The following is a 14,667-nucleotide window of genomic DNA, read 5'->3' on the forward strand; positions in this document are numbered from 1 at the left end:
ACATGTCCGAATTTTCACAAGACTAAAAGTGGCCAGTGGGATGTGAGACATGGTATTTGCATTTCCCGGCATTGACTCTAAATGTTTTCTGTGTGTGGCATGCCTTGTTCTTTCCTGCTTTGTTACTGGGAAAGAGAAATCCGCCGTGACTTTGGAAATCCTTGTTGAAGAGGCCAGGGCCTTCTTAGCTTGGTTTCCTTACATGACCCCATGAACTAGAGCCATGGTTAGCAGTAGCAATGATCTTTAAAGGAGCAAGAAATAATCCAGTTATATTTGAGTGTATTTATACACATATTTGATTGATACATTTGAATAATGGTGGGTGATAGCAAGTCTATTGCCTGTCCCAAGGATTTCCAGAATAATGAACAAATCTGTCTTGGAAGAAGTGTGTCCATAAAGCACCTTAGAAGTACCTTATGTACCTCAGACATGTTATCAGGAGAGACCAGTCCTTCAAGAATGACATCATTCTTGGTGAAGCAGAAGGTCAGCTAAAACGAGGAAGACCCTGAATAGGACGGATTGAATGAGTGGCTACAACAGTGGGCACACACACAGCAATAATTGTCAGGATGGTTCCGGACTAGGCAGTGCTTTGTTCAGTGCACACAGTCGCAATAAGTTGGAACCAACTTGATGGCACTTAGTAGCATTGACACACATATTACATGTACCTGTATATACTACATACATGTATTTATACACATCTATATATTTTAATAGATGGTCACACAGAAGACACTTGGCATGCATGTATCGGCAGTTGCTTTAATTTTACAGTTGAATAATGTCAGGTGTAGAACTAACTTAAGTTGATGATTGCTTCCCATTAGAATATTATGAAGACACAAGATTAAGTGTTGCTCTTGAGAGCTTTTGTGACGCATTTTGATGCCTGCTCCTGTCATGAAGCCGCTTCCTTTGTTCAAGGACCTTTTCCTTAAGTCCCTGGTCTTCTGACGTTTCAGAACAATGTGCTTTGGAGTTTGCGGATTCTCGTCCACGTTCTTGGAGCCTCGGCTTTCAAGCTGGGGGGATTGGGCCTATTTTGAATGTGTCTTTTGTATCTGAATGTTTCTTCGATTCTATTTTTTCTCTCTTTCTAAAAGTAATATTAGGCAGACAATAGAAAAATTGTACTAACTTTTCTCTTGTACTTACATAATTTCATATTTCTGTTCTAGTTTCCACAAGATTTTTCTTTTCTTTTTTGCCAAATTGAAGGCTAATACCATTATAATATTTTGAATTTTTCTAAGCCATTGTGTTTCTCTAGCCTATTCTCTTAGCATACTTTCTTGATGCACCTTCTTCTGTCTCCCTGCCCTGTTAGATTAATCCTGTTTTAAACACACTTACTGTCCTTTAATCAGGCCTTTGATAAGGGAGAAGAAATAAGTGGATAATCAATCTGATGTTTTTGGTAATGGCATCGTTATGAGCTAAGCTTTAGGTAAAATCCCATAGGGAAGTGGTTGTAGCGAAAATGCAGTGACAGGTTATTTTTACATCTAGGCAGTTTCAGGGTTTATAAAGCTTTGCACCATTCTGGTGGTAACTCCAGGGCCACTGCAGGAGGAGCCATGGGCAAGCTGCAGGTACTTTCTCTCTGTTTTAGGTAGGGCACTTGGTCTCAGGTCCCAGGCAACATCCGTCCATAAATATTTATTCCCAAATAATGTGCATCAGCTTAAGAGAAGCAAGGGCCAGTGTTGGCCTTTAAGACATAAGATTCTACAAGAAAGAAAAGAAATCAGATTCAAGGGCCTCAAAAACTTTGGTAAAATCTGCTCTGTTATATACTGAGACTTAGGTTACGTTTCTTCATTCTCTGAGTCTCCGAATCCTCATCTGTAAAATGGGGATTAATTATTGCCGCTACTTCACCAGCCTTTTGTGAAGATTAATTGAGATAATGTAGGCAACCTACTTGGCACGGCATCGGGTAGAGGAGGTGTTGCCTGAGTGACAGCTGTTATTATTCTAATGGTCCATAATTATACAGCAGCGGAAGCTGCAACACCCCACACATGGGGATTGTCTAGAACGAATCAGGGAAAACACGTGTTCTTGAAATGAGGAAATACAATAACTATATAAAATATTACTTGCGTACAATAAGGATTTAATTTGTAGTGAACGAATTCATCAGAAAAAAAGAGCCTTTAAAGATTTACTCAAATTTATAGGTGTGCCAAGGGCCCTGGAGAGAAGCCGAAAGGCCCTTTACTGATATATATAATTTATATAATATAAAGGCTTAAAGCCTATTGTAAATAAATAATAAGTTTTGGTAAATCACTTTTCTTTGCTTCCTTTGTATTTTAATTTCTATTAAACTTGGTTTCATTCACTGGAGTAAACAAACGTTTCCCTCTAATTTAGATTCTTTAAACAAAAGTTGCAAATGAATGTAACTTTCATCTATTATAAAGCTAGAGGTAAGTAATTTAGCATATTAAAATTATCTTAGTATAAAAAATAGAAGACTGTATTATGTTATAATTATGCTTTAATAACTTTCTTCTCTACTGTAATCTCACATTGAAAGCAATGAAACTTAATGTTCAGACTACTGTTTTAAGCATGTAAGAAGAGGAGATGAGGAATTCTGCTTATTACAGTGGTCTTATGCTTCCTCTATTGGGGTCGCCACAGGGACAAGTATTACTTAAAGATCTTTCTAGAATGTGCGAGGCATGCTTATGTGATGGGAACTATGGCAATCTTTTTAGCAATAGTATAATGACTACAATGGTATGCTTAAATCTGTAGATATTTTATAAATACATTTACATATGTAAATTTCTATGAATTCATATGTAAAATTTCTGTGTGAATATATTTAAATATAACTATATTATTTACACATATATTATATATAAAGATATATTTAAATGCATAAAGGCTTAAACATATCATTGTAGTATATATCATTTAATTAGTATACCTTTTTATCTTTAAAAAATAATTTTTACAGGAATCTCAGTGATGTAATAATTACATGTTGGGCTGTGGTCTGCATGGTTGACAGTTTGAAACCACCAGCAGCTCCAGAAACCCACTGGGGAAGCGCTAGGAGTCAGCATTGACTCGATGGCAATAAGTGAGTTTAACTTTTTCATTCCTACGTGCTATTCCATTGTATGAACTTAACCCATTTTGCTTATCTGTGATGTCTAATCGAAGGAAACTGATAATGATGCATACTTCTCAGGGACATTGTAAGAGTTAAATGCTACAGCACATGTAATACTGTTTTGTGAATTGCCGTTACATATTACTATGTATTTTATAAGAATAATATCTTATAAAGTATCAGATTTGTTTTTAATCTGTTCACTCTCTGTATTGGTTCTATGAGTATGCTATTACTAATCTCAAACTCCTCTCTTCCAATTTCCTCCATTCCTAGTTCACAACTCTCTGTATCTACATCTTGATGATTATTGCAATATCCTCTTTTCTAGTTTGACTTTTCAATGAGAAGCAGCAAGGGAAACGCAGGACGTGGCAGTATTATGCTCGGCTCTCATTCTGAGGTGGGCTTGATTCAAGGGCCCTGTAAAATCACAGTATCAGTGTTCTTTGTATTCTTCTCACAAATTAATTTGTATGTACATTGCCAGCTGTGTTCTTTTTTCTGCTCTGAATCCTCTGTTGTACCTTCACTGTTCAAACTTCACATTTTCTTAATTGGCAAGAATTTTAATCTGGCCTCAGGATCAGGTTACAATTTTACTTCAACCACCTCTGTTCCCTGTAACATGTATCACCCATGTCCTTTCCCTGCATGAATTCCTTTGCTGTTCATTGGAATGTGGTCAATTACTATGACCCTTCTAGCCATAGTGCTGTATGTAATGTATTATAAACTAGCTTCTGTGCCTGCGGTTATAATCCTATTGAGGAGTGAGTTCTCTGCTATGCAAATGGACAGGGATTCAGTGGGATGTGTTCTCCCTTTGTTTCCAATGGGATGTGGTCTTCTGAAAGACCTAATCATCGCTCAGTCTATCTCAGACACAGAGAGAAATCCCAAACCCATTAGAAGATGAGCCGCCCGCGGAGCCCATTCGTGATCTCTATCTGAAACCATGGAGGCTGGACCATAGGACAGAACAAGGGAGTCAAATAAGCCCAGAGGCTGAGGCAAGGAGATCATGAGACTGAACAGAAACTATGAGACTGACAGGCAGGCAGGCTGAGGGCCTGGGGACTAGAAAGACTTGGCTTCTGGCTGGAGAGAAGTGCTTCTGTGGACCAGACTGTGTGCCTGATATTTTCTGAGCTTGGCTTCTCTTCTCTTCCCTCTCATGTTTTCCCTTCCCAACAATATCCAAGCCAGAGATAACGTCCTTCTTTCCCTACTTACTACCACGCTTCATGTAAACCGGTCTGAAGATGATGGTGACTTTATACCCTTTTTCAAGTTGCAAGTTGCTTATACTCATGTTTTATTTCCCCTACTGTAATTTTGTTCCTCCCACAAATATTTATGGACTGTGCATTCTTTCAGACATTAGAACTTCCAGAGAAAAACTCTGAAGAAAAACAATTTCTTCCCAAATAGGAATAATTCTATTAGAGTTATATTCTAATTGCATAAGAAAATACCAGAAAGAAATGAACTATGCCAAGGAATTCAACTGTATGGATCATAACAAGCTATGGATAGCCATGATAAGAATGGTAAATTTCAGAAAACCTCATTGTACTCATGCAGAAACCGTACATGGATCAAGAGGCAGTCATACAAACAGAACCAGGGGACACTGCATGATTTAAAATCAGGAGAGGGGTCTGCTGAGCAGATCCTCAGAGAATCTGTGTCGCAGGAGGAAGAACGAGGCATCAGAATTGGAGGAGACTTACTAACGACTTGCGAAAGGCAGATGGCACAGTGAGGAGGACTTGGAGCACACGCTGATGAGGATCAAGGATTACAACTCAATGTGAAGAAGCCAAAACCCCTCCCAACTAAACTGAGATAGTTTATTGTGCCAGCCTGGCTGATAAACGCAGGTGGAATTGACTGAGGGGCGGAGAGATGGATGGCTTGGTGAGCCTTGCCTTTCTTGTCTCTCGCTCTGTGATCATCGGACCAGTGTGCGGCTGCCTTGCTTGTTCCGTGCTTCAATTTAAAGGCTACACTGCCTGTGGGACGCCTAGCCTGTGGACTGTGTTGCTGTAAGTTGAGGTCCCTTTAAGACTTCTCTGGAGCTGGGGACTGGCAATTGGTGACCTGCCTTGTGATTGGCTGCTGCGCTGACATAGCATAGCTCTCTCTACAAATAGAGGAAGATCTGGCATCAGATAGAGACTTGAAGGACTGCTAGTCTCTCAACTTTCTCTCACGGATGTGAGTTGCACTAAGCCATTAATAATGCTTCTAATTTAACTGTTTATTTCTTGTATTGTATCTTTATCTGTATATAATTTAACAGTTCATTTCTCGTTATATATCTAATTATCTTTATAAATAAATATATTATATTATCAGGAATTTGGTTTTATCTCTCTAGAGAACCCTGTCTAACACATAGACCAATGGCTAACATCATGGAAAATAGAGAAAAGATGAGGTGGTCGAGGACTTTGTGTGCTTGGATCCACAATAAGGCTCATAGAAGCAACAGTCAAGAGGTCAAACAGGTCACTTCCAGGCACGGCAGAAGAAGGGACCCAGCACCATGGACTGGCAGCCGCTGGTGGTCTTGAAACAGCGGAGCAAGGTGCTGCACAGGGTCCCAACCCAGGAGGTGTGCCCCGCCTTCAGCAGCCACATCCTGGTGATGGTGACCCAGTTTGGGAAGATGGCGACCCTGGTGTCCTTGGGGCCCAGTGAGGTGGCCAGTGACATCAGTAAGCCCCTGCTCACCACCAGAGTGCTTCTCGGCAAGACGAGGCTCTCGTCCACGTCTTTGCGAAGAACCCGGTGACGTTTGTGTCTCAAGAAGTCAGGAACCGAGCTGTCCTGGCTTTGGCTGTGAAGAAACGGAGCATGGAGGGCAGGAAGGCCCTGCGGGAGGTCACCTGGACGTGCCAGGTGGGGTGAGGAGACCTGAGAGGCCAGCCCAGGGGCCACCCCTGCCCTCCAGGACCCAGATCAGGTCCAGTCCCAAGATGCCTCCCTCCGCAGTCAGAGCAGCGACCGTCTCAGACCTGGCCGTGAGGCACTGCCCGCCCTTTTCTCCGCAGCTCCACTCTGCGCAATGATACAGGGCTGGGGGCGCACAACCTTAGTGGTTCTCACCAGGGTCCAAGTCCTCACACAAATCTGAGAATCGAGGTGACTTGTCAGGTCACTGACAATCAGTGCCATGAAGGAGACTTTTTTTTAATCAAAAATAAACATATCTTCCAAAGTTTAAGAGAGAGAGAGACAGAGTAATCAAATAATGCACTGCCCCATGCAGCACCAGGCCTCTTTAAGGAGTTGAACAAGCAAGGATTTTACTTTGAGGACTACAGTGCAACAGACCCAAGCCATAGTATTTCCCCCCACCTCATATGCATGCCAAAGTTGGACACTGAATACGGAAGACCGAGAAAAAGGATGCCGTTTGCTCACTGTGCTGGAGAAGAATATTGAAAGTATCATGGAGTACCAAAAGATCGAACAGATCTGTCTTGGAATAAGTATATCCAGAATATTCCTTGGAGTCAAGGAAGATGACTCTTTGTCTCGTGTACTTTGAGCTTGTGGTCAGAAGAGACCAGTCTCTGGAGAAAGGCGTCATGCTTAGTAAGTCGAGCACTGGATTTAAAAAGGAAGGCCTTGGGCAAGATAGACTGACACCACGGTCGCGACAACAACGGGCTCAGATATAGGACCAATTGTGAATAGGGTATAGAACCGGGACGTGTGTCTTCCTGTTGTTCATGGGTCCCTATGCGTCAGTGCTGACTTGATGGCACCTAACAATAACGACATTAGAGTAAGGAGACAATGAATAAGTAAACTATGTAGTATATGTTTATTCCAAAAAGCCCACAGCCATCAACTCCAGTGAACTCACAGTGACCCCCGTATTACGTTCCTGGAGCTACAGTTCTTGCGGAAGTCATGGCCTCACCTTTCTCCTGTGGAGCCACACTGCATTAGAACATGCAAATGCTATTTGGGGTGCCCTGGTGGTGCAAGATGAGCCCAGGGAGTGCTGGGACTGAGGCACTGAAATCCTACTGTGGTAGTCACCTAACCTGGTATCAATTTAAGGAATAAGAGTGTAGGGGTGGAGGCTAGGCTGTCAGTCTGGAGATAGACAATGAGACTTCTGTGTGGGCATGGCCTTCTGAGAATTCTGGGAAATCTGTTACTTCCTCCTTGGAGGCGGAAGACATCTCTCTCTCTCTCTGCTACTCCCTGGGAGACATTGCAGAAGACAAGCCACATGGACGCAACCAGACCTCACAAACTAGAGGAGCCACGTAGAGACCCCTGCCAGCGCTAAGATGCTTACAACGCCACTGGACCCAAAGACTTTCTACCCACTGGCTTGTGATTGTCCTGCATTCGGTATCATTGCATGTGTTTCGTGAGTCTGAAGAGAACTTTATAGATTGGTATCAGACATATGGGCTAATATCGGACTTATGGACTTGATCTGGACTGGGCTGGGGTGTTTTCTCCATGTTCACTTATTCTTGTATATAAACCTCTTTCTTATACACACGTGTGTCCATGGATTTGTTTCTCTAGTCCATCCAGACTAAGACACCTACCATGCTAACTGTAAGGTCAGCTGTTCAAACCCACCAGGTGTTCCAAGGGGAATAGATGAGGCTATCTGCTTCTATAAATATTTGAAGTCTTAGAAACTATGTATAGTGTCACCATGAGTTGGAATTGACCCAGTGAAAGTGGATTGGGTGATGCCATGATTAAGCATGTTGCTACTACCTAGAAGACTGGCAATTCAAATCCACCCAGCACTTCTGAGTGAGAACAAACTAGTGGCTCCATAAAGAGTGCAGTCAAGAAAATAGCACAGGACAGTTATACCTGGTCACCAGGTGATGCTGTGAGTCAGAGCTGATTTGATGGCACCCAGACACGCACAACAGAACAGATTCCATGAACTTTCGACAAGCGAAGAGAATTGGGATGTTAAGATGAAATATAAATTTTAAATTGTGTAGTTAGGTAGAACTCACTGAGAGGGGGGTCTTCAAGCAAAACTGTAGAAGAGGGGGGTGAGTTCGTCGTGGGAATATTTTATGGGCTGATAACATGATAGTGGAAACAGCAAGTGCAAAGGCCCCAAGGCAGGATGCTTCCAAGTACACTGAAAATACTGGCAATTCTGACTGTTATTGTTAGGGAAAAATCCAGTTCCTTGCCATTGCTACCCTGTCTGGTCCTTGCTCCACCTTCTAGCCTCTCTGATACTACCAGGGAGTGAATCCCAGAGGCTCTGACTTGGCTCTCCTCCGCCTGCTCAGATATGCTTCCATCTGTCCGGTGTGTCTTAACTAGTCCCCAGTGGTACTTTCTGCCTTGCCTAGAGCATGACTCATGGTTTATAATGATGGGTTGATTTACTCACTTGTGTAATTGTTATACTGAATAAACAGAAAGCATCTCTCCTTTCTTTCTTGGTTACTCATCTGGCTAATACTTTCCTGGACACTGGGTGAAAATGTTGAAGACTATAATCAATTTAAGAAGCTAAACTCAGTCTCAACTTACCCCAGTGCCAACCAGGACTCCTAGTGACCCTCTGTAGGGTTTAGGTTTTCAAACATTGTAAATCTTTAAGGGAGCAGACTACAGTTAACAGCCCCATCTGTAATCTACAGACCCAGACGGACTTCTTAGTTTCACTTTGCCCACTCACTCATCAATGTGATCCTCTAGAACAGACCAGAACTGCCCATTTGGGTTTCTAAGACCATAAAACTTCATGGGAATAGTTTGCCTTTTGTTTTTTTCCTGCAGAGTGGTTGCCGAGTCTGCATCACTAGCCTTGAAGTCAACAGCGCAATGCATAATCAACTATGCCATCGGGGCCCCTTAATCTCATTCAAGTACAGTACACTGCCCCCCCCCCCCCCACACACACACAACACAACCCTCACTCCAGCCCTCAAAGGGCTCCTCTTCTTACTGGCTGCGGTTCCTGACCTCTGGTGGTTGTGCTGGGAAGGGGTTGGCAGTTATGTCGTGCATGGCTGTGTAGGGAAGAGAGGCGGAAGGATGAGGGGTTACTAGGCTGATCCTGCCTGGGAAGAAGCACGGTTTGATGAGGTCTGGCCGATGTTCAAATGTGGCTTTTTCCTCGGCACTTCGCAAGAGGCGGCCACTGGGAACATTCCCTACAAAGCTGGAACTAGAGCAAGGGTATGAGGCAGGAATAGGTCATGATTGGTTAGACTCCTATCTTAAATTTTTTTTTGACATTTTAAAACCATGGAATAATTTTCATTAATTTTAATTTTTAAAAACATTACATTAATATAGTCAGCTTTCTCTCCTTCTGGCCCATGTCTGCGGCATGGAGCTGTCTTATGCAGCTATCAGTTACACACATGTTGGGAGAGTAGGTCCTTTCTAATGCAACATCAGCTCTTCTTGGCTCTGCTATAAAGCTGTGCATTTAGACTTTCTTGGTGGCAGTAGATCAGTAGAGAATTACTTTAGAGATTCTCAGGCTCAAGTCTCCTTCTCCTCCTCCTCCTCCTCTTCCTCCCCCTCCTCCCTCCTCTTTCTACTTCTAATTCTTCTTTTTCGCTCTGGGACACTTTAAACACGACTGAATTAAAAGGAACCCTCCCAACAAGTCTTCTTGACCTCCACAACCATGGTGCCCACAGTGGGTGAAGCGCTTGCAGGGTGAGGGAGCTTCGGTGACATCATTTGTTATTGCAGCTTATGGTGTAATGCATGCTCTGGGATGCAGCATTGACTACAAACTGGCAGCGTGGGTGGAACTTTCAATGCAGACATTCTCTGCGCCACTGCCCAGGAAAGCAAAGACCACTTCTATTCTGATGCCTGTCCTATCTGTTGCACATAGCACAGTGCCTCAATATTTCCTCAAGGAAATGAGTGCATGATTGAATTCTTTTTTCCAGGGCTATTCTAAAGCATAGATAAACATTTAAAATGTTCTGGTCTATTTCATTATTTGTCCAGAATGTCTGGCAATATGGAACCAATTCAACAGCAACTAGCAATACACACACACACACACACACACAAATCTATACTTATATATAGGTAAGTATATACAGAATGCATGTATAATCTTTCTTTGTAATACTGATGCAGAGTTATGAATACAGGGTTGATTATGGAAGATGTTAGAGAAAAAAAAGCATGAATGGTATTCAGCAAAGTTCAGCAAGACACATTTAATGAGAAAGTGAAGGCTTGTTTATACTCTGAGAGCCAGAACATGAAACTCTTTAGAAAACAGCATGGAAGTGGCTAGTGGCAGATTTTCACTCTACCCTGTAATAGCCTCTGCACCTCTCTATCCTGAAACGATAAACCTTATTCTCTGTGGATTTACCTGGATGAAAACCAATCAGGCAACTGTACAAATAGTACAAACACCTGCACATCAGAAAATTTTAACAGTGCCAGCACCAAAGAGTTCTTTTAGTTTATCTCAAAGAATGTTCCTAGCTAATCCCCTCCTGGGGACATAGATAAATACTCTGAAGCTAATACAGTCTTAACATAAATTAAAAATAACGCAGAAAAGACATTTTAGAGCACACACTATTTTGTTACCCTTGGATTTCTATTCCCATTTTGTACGTCTCATTGTTGAAAAGAAAACATTTTCGTATTATTGTTCTGAAGAGGCCAGTAACCTCAGCCCTGCACACTGTGATAGATTTGCCCCCATTCCCCCCCCTTCTCCTCCCTTGGTAACAATTTAGCAAACCCAGATGCTAAGCTATCGAAGAGATTCCCATAGAACACCTGGCTTCCTGGCAGATATCTCAGGTGGCTGGGCTGCTAACTGATCTTCCACCTAAAATGTTTTAAATCTTGGTATTGGATCCAAGATACCCTTCTAAATGTACAGTAGTTAAATTATTCTCCTATAGTGAAGGAGGACTGGTGGCACCGTGGTTAAGTGCTCTGTTGCTAACCCTGTTGCTAACCGTAGCCTCCGCGGGTTGAAACCACCCCTGCTCCAGGGGAGGGAGATGTGGCCATTTGCTTCTGTCAAGGTGACAGCCTGAATGCCCTAGGAGCAGTTCTCCTCTGTCATACACATACATGTGTAATACGTAATGCTATCATAAAACATATAAATGAAAAAGTAAAAGGGACTAATCTATGGTTTCCTTTTTATATATAATTTATTTATGTAGATGATTATAGCCTAACTATTTTTAAAAAGCAATTCCATGGTTATATTTTAAATAACTCTTTCTCTCTGATCGCAATGGCACCAATGTACCTCTCTCTAACATTTTTCTTTACTTTGAAAAACCCTTTTGTCTCTACAGGAGGCCACTGGATTTAAAATAATCTTAATTAGTTATTGCTCATACCCTTATTATCTATAAATGATTTAAGGCTGTATTATTTACAAATTCCTTTCTTAGATACTTTTCTCTCTTCCCTTCTCATCTGCTCACAATTTCCCTATCCATTTCTCAACTTCTGCACCTATGCTATTTCAAAAGTCTTTTTGTTAATAACGCTATTCAGCTCTAAAAAGCCTGGACTTTTCTGATCACCCATTTTTCAATAACGCTGCCAATGTTTCTTACATATTTCATCTGTATTTATAATTTAGTTTTTATCTTGGAATTTAACTTTTCTTCTGTTAATTCACACAGATGATGTCATTTTATATCTTTTTGATCAGTAATACTACCCTCTAAATTTCAAAGTCTAAAACAATGTTTAATTTTCTAATAAGTGTTTAGGTCTATGTGTTCTATGATTAAGGCTATGCAAATGTAAATTTCATAGATGCTTTCCTGAGCCTAAAGGCGTTATTCCCTGGTATTTTTCTCTATGCTTATATTTCAGAGACACTGAGTCAAAGCAGACCAAACCACATGCACATTATTTGGTTAGATACAATAAAGACATGCTATCTACTGCAACAAATAGAATTCTTACACTCTATAAAATAAGGACATATTCATTTGAATGGTTATATAATTTCACTCCATTTGCCTCTTTCTCTTGTCGATCATATGTCATCATTTGAAAGGTTGCCACTGGTTCTTAAATATGAAAGCCATTAAGCAGCAGAAACATAGCTATCGTTATTTGACATGGGAGGTGAGACAGTGAACAAGGTACATTTATCTCCTGGCCATAAAGATACAAGATGAGAATATTCTCACAATTGATTAAGCCGCACTTGGAAATAGTCTTTCCCAAGACTAAACGACAAGGGAAGAAGCAAGAACAATAGTGGCTTCAGTTTGAGTGTCTCAACTTTCCAGTTGCATCGTGTGGCGTGTGGCTACCACCCACTTCAGTCACAGTAGTTCTCCGTGTTGAAGTGGATTCAAGATGGCTCTGAACAGGATCAGCCCCTTGCTGGATGCATGGGTCCCCGTCACCAAGTGACCACATTCCAGCTGCTGTCGAGCTGGCAACTCATGAAGACCTTAAGTGTGTCAGTGGAGAAATGACACACGGCGTGTTTTCATGGTTCATCTTTCTGTAGGCTTTGCTTCCAAGCTACCTCTGGGTGGACTGAAACCTTACCCTTTTGGTTAGCAGGTGAGCATGCTGGACCTTTTACACTACCCAGGGACCCCCAAATGCCCATATAATGTACTCTAAAGATTGCATTTTTAGCCCACTTTCTTATAATGCATTCTGAAATGGAGAGGACCGGAGATTGACTACCATTGTGAGTTTTGCCCTGGACAACATGAACTGTGGACTGTCACTTAGGCTTCTTGGGCTCCGACTGAGCTGGGTGGCGCTCCTTACCTGCCTTCCTTGAGTTCCTTTCAGCTTTTCTCAGTCACATAATAACGTTGCGTAGCTTGTAAGCGAAGAAGTCAATCCAAGGTTAAGCTGTTGCTTGACAGAGGAGAAATAAGTAATTCGATATGAATGTTGTGTGTGACATGGGCATGTGATCTCAACCAAAGTGGCTGAGTCTATGCGATTTCAATCAATTCCTATTTCCACCTCTTTGAACGCTGTATGGTAACTGAAACAGATTCTGGGAATGGATTGATTGCCTTGTAATACTGCCTTTTGGTTTTAGAGATCAGTGAGTGTGTCTGTGGTGTGGCTTCCTGCATTTCGGTGTGTGAACACTGATATTGGCTCCGAAAATTTCTTGGTTGTTTTCAAGAATCATAATGATAAGCCAGAAAACCTTGATGAATAAAGAACAAAAAAAGATACAATGTAGATAAGTGAATCTACGCATTGGAAATATCTTTAAATTAGCTACTCTTTCTCAAGCCTTCTAGCGCTAGTTGGGGTCTATATATTTGTAGGTGACTGACATGATTCAAGTTGAACTATTCAGAGAAGGGAATAGCAGTATGAAGAGTCAGGTATATTATATATATTTGTCTCAGATATATTTTATGAGTATAGACCCTCCTGCCTCTGTCAGAAAATGAGAATCTATGCTACAATAATTCAATTTAAAAGGAAACGCAGTCTTACACTACAGTCTTTATCAATTGATGGCATTCATAGATACATCAGTCCTATGACAGAACTTGCACGGCCGTCTAGCTAAGTCTCGTTCATAGTAAACCTATAGGACAGAGAACTGACCGTTTGGATTTTGGGGACTTTAAATCTTTATGGCAGTTAGACAGCCTCATTTTTCTCCCAAAGAACAATTTGTGGGCTCTACCATCTTTTTCACTAACCAGCTTAAGGCATAACCTATAACACCTCTTGGAAAAGCAGAGGGCCTGGGAAAAGCAGACGGCCAGGGAGGAGATGGATCGACACAGTGGTTGCAACAATGGGCTCAAACATAACAAAAACGGGAGGAGGGCACAGGACAGGGCAGCGTTTTTGCCTGTTGTACACAGGGGAGCTTCAGGAATCAGCTCCAAGACACCTAACAAGAGAGAACTTATTCTTTTCTCTTCGACCTCTTTCTCACTTTAGTGACCTTTTTCTTCCTTTCAAAACCTTTCATTTTCTTTGCTGAACTTTGTCTCCTTCTCTTAATTATGTTTCTATTTTTTTTCTGATATCCATTTTTTCATTGCCTGTCTTCTTATTTACACATAGTAAAAATCTCTCAGCTATTTCTAAGTATCTTGTTCTCATTGGACTTGAAGCATTTACTGATGAAAATCAAAGACTGCAGTGTAGATTACAACTCAATGTAAAGAAAACCCAAATTCTCACAACTGACTCAGTACACAGCATCATGATAAATGGAGAAAAAAATTGAAGCTGGACCACAAAAAATTTACTTAGATTACTTACATTTACTTATATGCTCACAAGAATGACAGTCAAGAAACTGAACCACATGCTGTATCGAGCAAATGTGTAGCACAAGACCTCCTTAAAGTATTTTTTCATCATTTTAGTGAGGGTTCTTACAATGCTTATTACAATCCGTACATCAATTGTAGTAGGCATATTCGTACACATGTTGCCGTCATTCTTTTCTAGACAGTTGCTTTCTATTGAGCCCTTTGTATAAGCTCCTCTTTTTCCCCTACTGTCCC

General features: G+C 41.4%; 1 pseudogene; it reads left to right on the forward strand.

Annotated features, from left to right (window-relative positions):
* The first annotated feature begins 5,699 nt into the window (after window positions 1–5,699).
* LOC101655179 lies at window positions 5,700–6,064 on the forward strand (annotated as a pseudogene).
* The last annotated feature ends 8,603 nt before the right edge of the window (window positions 6,065–14,667 follow it).

The sequence above is a fragment of the Echinops telfairi genome, unplaced genomic scaffold, assembly GCF_000313985.2.
Source record: "Echinops telfairi isolate 266 unplaced genomic scaffold, ASM31398v2 ScPeMD7_1;HRSCAF=3_0, whole genome shotgun sequence".
NCBI classification, from domain to species: domain Eukaryota; kingdom Metazoa; phylum Chordata; class Mammalia; order Afrosoricida; family Tenrecidae; genus Echinops; species Echinops telfairi.